Source organism: Grammomys surdaster, unplaced genomic scaffold, assembly GCF_004785775.1.
Source record: "Grammomys surdaster isolate TR1022 unplaced genomic scaffold, NIH_TR_1.0 262, whole genome shotgun sequence".
In the NCBI taxonomy this organism is placed as follows: domain Eukaryota; kingdom Metazoa; phylum Chordata; class Mammalia; order Rodentia; family Muridae; genus Grammomys; species Grammomys surdaster.
In genome coordinates, this window is record NW_021604703.1 from 5,133,720 (window position 1) to 5,139,998 (window position 6,279).

Below are 6,279 nucleotides of genomic sequence, written 5' to 3' on the forward strand. Positions count from 1 at the left end.
TCTCTCTCTCTCTCTCTCTCTCTCTCTCTCTCTCTCTCTCTCTCTCTGTGTGTGTGTGTGTGTGTGAGTGAGTGATAGGAGAACTTTAAGGACTTATTTCTCTCCCTCTACCATTGATACTAGGGATGGAACTCAGGTGATCAAGCTTCAATAGTTTTATACAAACTTGACACAAGCTGGGGTCAGAGGAGAGGACAGAGCTGTAATCGAGAAAACTCATATGTAAGATCAGGCCTTAGTCAGATATGTAGGGCATTTTTTTAAAAAAATTATTGTTTGATGGGGTTTGGAGGGCATTGTGGGTAGTACCATCCCTGGGTTCGGGATCTTGGGTTTGATAAGAAAGCAGGCTGAGCAAGCCAAGGGGAGCAAGTCAGAAAACAGCACCCTTCCATGGCATCAGCTCCCGCCTCCAGGTTCCTGCCCTGTTTGAGTTCCTGTCCTGACTTCCTCCAATGGTGAGCAGTGATGTGGAAGTCTAAGCCAAACAAACCTTTACCTCCCCAAGTTGTGTTGGTCAGGATGTTTCATTACAGAAATAGTAACCCTAACTATGGCAGATGCAGAAGCCATGAAGGGCTGCTGCTCACTGCTTTGCTCAGCCTGCTTCCTTGCAGACCCAACCACCAGCTCAGAGATGGCCCCACCTACAATGGATTAGGCCCTCCCCCATCGATCACTAATTAAAAGACACAGCCAGGACTACCTTCTGAGCCACCTAGCTGACCCATGTCTGTGCAGCTTCAACCAGGTGTTCCTTGCTTACAACTCTATGCAAATTTGTTATTTCGTTGAGTGTTTATGGAGTGTTTTCCTCATGAGGCTATGCATTCTCCAGAACAGAAACACGTCTGTCTCAGGCACTGCTCAGTGCTGGGAACAATGCCTGGCACATAGTAGGGACCAAGAATGTAGTCAAAGGGAAGAATGCTCACAAAGGCCTTGCACACTAAAATCTAGCAACATAAAAATGCAGCCACAGTAGAAATGTCTGGTTGTAATTAAGCAGTCCATTCAAGAAATAAGACTGAGGGGTCTGGAGAGATGGCTCAGTGGTTAAGCCTACTTCTTGCTCTTTCAAGAGGACTGCCGTAGAGTTCCCAGCACCCAATGCAAGAGGTTCAAAACTGTTCGTATGTCCAGCTCCGGGGGATCCAGGGCCATTTTCTGGCCTCCAAAGGTATCTGCCTGAACATACTTCTCTCACACATATTATTTTAAATTAAAACTATAATAAAATTGACACTTAAATCATGAGATGCAGTCTCACATAGTTAGAATTGAGACCCTGCCAGTGGTCAGCCAGGGCCAGTGTTGACAAATCTAAGGTCTATAGGAGTTTCTTCTGTGACACGGTGAAAGAGGATGGCACATATAGACACCAAGTAACAGAGCCTGTGACTACTGAGATCGGAGGTGAGTAACCTGGTTTCTCGAAGCCCGACCTCACCTCCATGTGTATTTCTGGGAGCTTGTTTCTGGACTCTTCCCCGAAGACTTTTATGATGTTGTGGTGTCCAGGGTGATCTTCTGGGAAGTGGTGAAAATTTGAAGAAGTCAGGCATGGGCCTGGAGCCACCTCTGGACTGGTTAAGAGTGCTGGCCTCTCTTGGCAACTCACAATATGTACTCCCAGTTTTAGTGGCTGTGACCCCCCCTGTTGGCCTCCATGTGTAATTTACAAGGGTGTGCACCACATACATGACTGGCAAAACACTCGTACACACAAGTATAGATACGCATGTTAGATAGATAGATAGATAGATAGATAGATAGATAGATAGATAGATGATAGATAAGTAGATAGATGATAGATAGATAATAAATGATAGGTAGTTGATAGATGATAGATAATAGATAGGTAGGTAGAAGATAGTTATATGGATGATGGATGGATGGATAGATAGATAGATAGATGATAGATAGATAGATAGATAGATAGACAGATAGATTAGTCTTCTGGCTACTGAGTTGTGTGCTTAAGGGTACTCCAGCCCATCCCTTATCTCTTTCTTGTCCTGGCCAAAACATACACAGCTTTGGTACATCACACACTTCTACCTGCATGTGCTGCCTTACCTCAAGCCACAAAGAAGGCAGTTGATTCCGGAACACAACCCTCTAAAACCATGAGCCCAAATCAACCCTGCATCTCTGTAAGTTGACTGCCTCAGACATAAGTCACAGCAATGGAAGCTGGTGAATACATATATTTAATGTTCTCCAAAACATTTCAAACAGCTTATAGTTAAAAATTCATAGGAAATCTGGATTTCTGACTCTTGGGAAATCTTAGCCTGAATAACAATCATCCACTCTTTCTCATATGGCATCAGTCAGTCAGGGAAATGGAAATGCTAATAATCAATGAAAAAGCTCTATGCTTTAGAAAATGCCCTGTGACAGCTCTCTATGCTAACTTCCTTTGTGTCCCTTAAGAGCCTTCCTCTGTGGTAAGTTTATAAATACCCAGTAGACTAGGAGGCACAGAGAAAACATACTCTGCTCTAGGCAGTTGGTTCTGCTCACCATGGTCCCCTGCTAATCCGGGCCTGGAGTCACTGGGGGAAATGTCCACAGTGTATACATTTTCTGCCTGTTACCCTTTCTATGATCTTCCTGGTTCTCTGGGTGGTGGAGACTCTGAAGCAGTTGTAAAAGCTGAGATGAAAACAGAGCTCTGTCTGTTACGAAAACACAATTTTAGATAGGGACCATTCACTTCTATCATTCAAAACAGAAACAAAATGTAAGAGATTCTTTGTGTTTTGTATTTTTGTTGTTGTTCTTTTTTGTTTGTTTCTTTTGTTTTGTTTTGTTGTTTTGACACAAGGTTTGATACATCCCAGTGTGGCTTTGAGCTTGCTACATAGCTGAAGATGAACCTGAACTCCTGAACTCTGCCACTACCTCCTGGTCCTGAGATAGCAGCCATCACAGAGTTTGAATTCTTAAAGAACAACTTTTACTTTCATTCAGATTGAAAGTAAAAGATCAGAAATGAGGGGTTCTTGTCCATTTGCTCACTCAGTCACTCAGCAGGTGCACATGAAGCCTGCTGTTTAGTCCCTGTCAGAACACCAGACAATCAGGACCAGACCCTGCCCTCTGGTAATACCAATGTGTTCCAGAAAGCTCCAAAGAGATTCACAACTGATAAGTTCCAAGGGAGGAGGATGGGCGGGGCTGCAGATCAGTGGAGTGCTTGCCCAGTGTCCAGGAGGTTTCTGCTTTGAACCCTACCACAGCACAAACCAGGAGTAAGAGGTGCATACCTGTGATTCCAGCACTCTGGATGTGGAGGCAGGAGGTGGAGAAGTTCAAGGTCATGCTTGACCATATAATTTGAGAGCAGCCTGGGAGTGTATAATACCCTGTCTCAAAAATGTATTCATATACACACAGGTAGAAAGGCAGACAGGAAGGAAGGGATAAAGGGGAAGGAAGAATAAGACAAGGAAGGGTGATGGAGATGTATCAAAAATTAAGTGTTTCAGGTACGTGGTGCTTGTCTTACAGGGAACATACATGGAGAATATCATACAATAAAAAGCAACTTAAAAATATTATCTTTGAAAGGCAGTATTACCTACCATCACTTAATAATCTCAAGAGAAACATTAACACCCTTTCTAGTTGATCAGAACCTGGTACTCTGAGTAGAACTTTCTCCGGCTCTCCACATCCCATCCTCTGCTACACAAGAAGAAATTGGGTCAGACAAAGTCAGAGGAGGCTGGTGCCCTGCTCCCTCTGGCTCCTGTTTAATCTAGAAATTGAGCAGATGGCTCTTCTCAGTTTAGCCCTTTCACCCAGTCTGTGTGACAATAGTGAGAAACAAGGGGTGGGTGTGTTTACAATGTCTGACTCCATCCTGGTAAGTGGAAGTCAAGGGTTACAGATAACAGGCTGTCCCACACTTTATTTCATCACAGGTCACTACCACACAGAACAGTAAGAGAACTCAGTATGGAATATCAGGCTCTTCTGACACTGAGGAGAATCCCAATGGGACCAAGGGGACAGTAACAGGAGAGTAGGGTGGAGGGAGGGGCATCAAGAGGATTGAGGGTTAATTCAGTGGTTAAGTATTGTCCTCAAATGCACAAGGCACTGGGTTTGAGTATTAGCAGCACAGAAGTTTATTTATTTATTTATTTATTTATTTATTTATTTATTTATTTTTTGAGACAGGGTTTCTCTGTGTAGCCCTGGCTGTCCTGGAACTCACTCGGTAGACCAGGCTGGTCTCGAACTCAGAAATCCACCTGCCTCTGCCTCCCAAGTGCTGGGATTAAAGGCGTGCGCCACCACCACCCGGCAGCACAGAAGTTTATTGAATGAAAGAAAGCAAGGACAGAAAACACAACAGGGCTGACAAACCATGCTTTGTGCAAAATTTTCAGTTTACCTGGCATCGTTGAGCCTTTGAGTTTTCACAGCCATGGCCAATTGTCCCACTTGGAAGTGCCTTTCTCCTCCAACAGACCATCTCCTCTTCTGTTACCATGAACATTTCTCTGCCCATAATTTTATATAAGGACATAGGAATGTGGAAAACCAAGCTCAAGATCCCAGTCCATTCCTGTAGTATGCTGGCCCCAGACCTAGGTGTCATAGGTGACAGAAAAACTCTCCAATTCCAACTACCCTCATCTTACCCAACTGCCTGAGCTGGTCTGAATTCCTTTCCCTAGATTCTGGCCATGGCACCCTCTTGTCTCTCTGAGAGAAAACTGATGTTCCACAACTGCTCACCTGAGCAGAGGAGTTTGGCAGGGGTCTTGGGAGGTGACATGAATGGTTCCACCTGCCAGCCCATAGAACCCCTTGCTGAAACCTGGCACTTCATCCACATGGCTCCCATTAGGGGTGGGATCCCCCATCTCCCCAAAGTGATCTATTTCTTTTCCATTCAGATGTTTAAAACCTCTATAGATTGCAGTCTTAGTGTGACCCTGAGATGTTATGTGGAGTGGTTTGAAGCACACTTTACAAAGTCATTGTGCAGAAGACAAAGTAAATCTGGGGGAACTTTTGGGGTGTGGGCATAATGGGACCACTGCACCAGTTCCAGAGATGATCAAACAGATTTTCTACTTGTTAGAGAGTTGGTGAGGCTTAGTGCTCTCAAGCCACTATGAACAGGCACCCAAAATATTATCTAGACAATATTATCTAAAACGTATTAAGACTTACCCCACACGTCAACTCCTTACCTTCTTCACCCCTGACCGTTGCCTGCAGGAGGCCAAGTGCTGTTAACCTGTGAGCAATGAAGGCAAAAGCTGACCAGTGATGGCTGCCTCTGTGTATGTGGCAGCCCCTGTGTTCTCATCCCTCTGTTGTGGAACAGTTTGCCTTCCTCTGGGCTGGAACATAGTTTCATTTCATGCATGTGGGTTGTTTTATGATGTCTAGAAGCAAGAGAACCCCCAAAGTGCCTTATTACAGGTGATTCAGGAGGGAGTTTGCCTGCTTCCTCTGACTCCCTAGGGACTTACAAAGGAAGGAGAAGATTGTCCCTACTGCAGGTCAATGGTGCACTCAAAGTGGGGAACTTTTAAAGATAATTCAAGTCTCAGAGGGATGGGACCCCTGTAGAGTCACTAAAGATGTTGGTCATGTCCTTTCTAAATACTCTCTGCTTGTTTCTATACTCTTATCTAAGGATGAGGAGAGACGTGAAGAACACAGAACCTAATTGGCAATGGACCTAACTAGTCTGTATTTAGAATATATTTGTTTGAAGTGGGGTGAAATGGCCGACATAAAGTGTTGGGAGATTTGACTGACACCCAAGAGCTAGAGAATTTCAGGGAAGTGGGGCAGGGTCACTGGACTGGGTCCAGCTCTTCATCAGTGTTTCTTCTTACTGCTATGATAAAATGTCTAACAAAAGTAGCTTAAGGAATGGTTTGTTCTGGTTCATGGTTTGAGAGGACACAATCACCATAGATAAACACAATGGTGGTGGCTGTATGTGGCAGCTGGTCACATTACAGCCACATCAGAAAGACAGAGTGGTGGATGCTGGTGCTCAGCTCACCTGGGATGGTGGCTCCCACATTCAGGATAGGTATCACCTCAGTTAAACCCTTCTGGAAACATACCTGTAGACCTGCTCAGAAGTATGCTTCCATGTTGAGCCTAAGTCCATAAAACTTTTATGTGAAGATGAACCATCAGAGCATCACAGCATAACACCATTGCATATGACGTCATCACAGCCTCATCACAGCATCACAGCATCATCACAGCATCATCACAGCATCATCA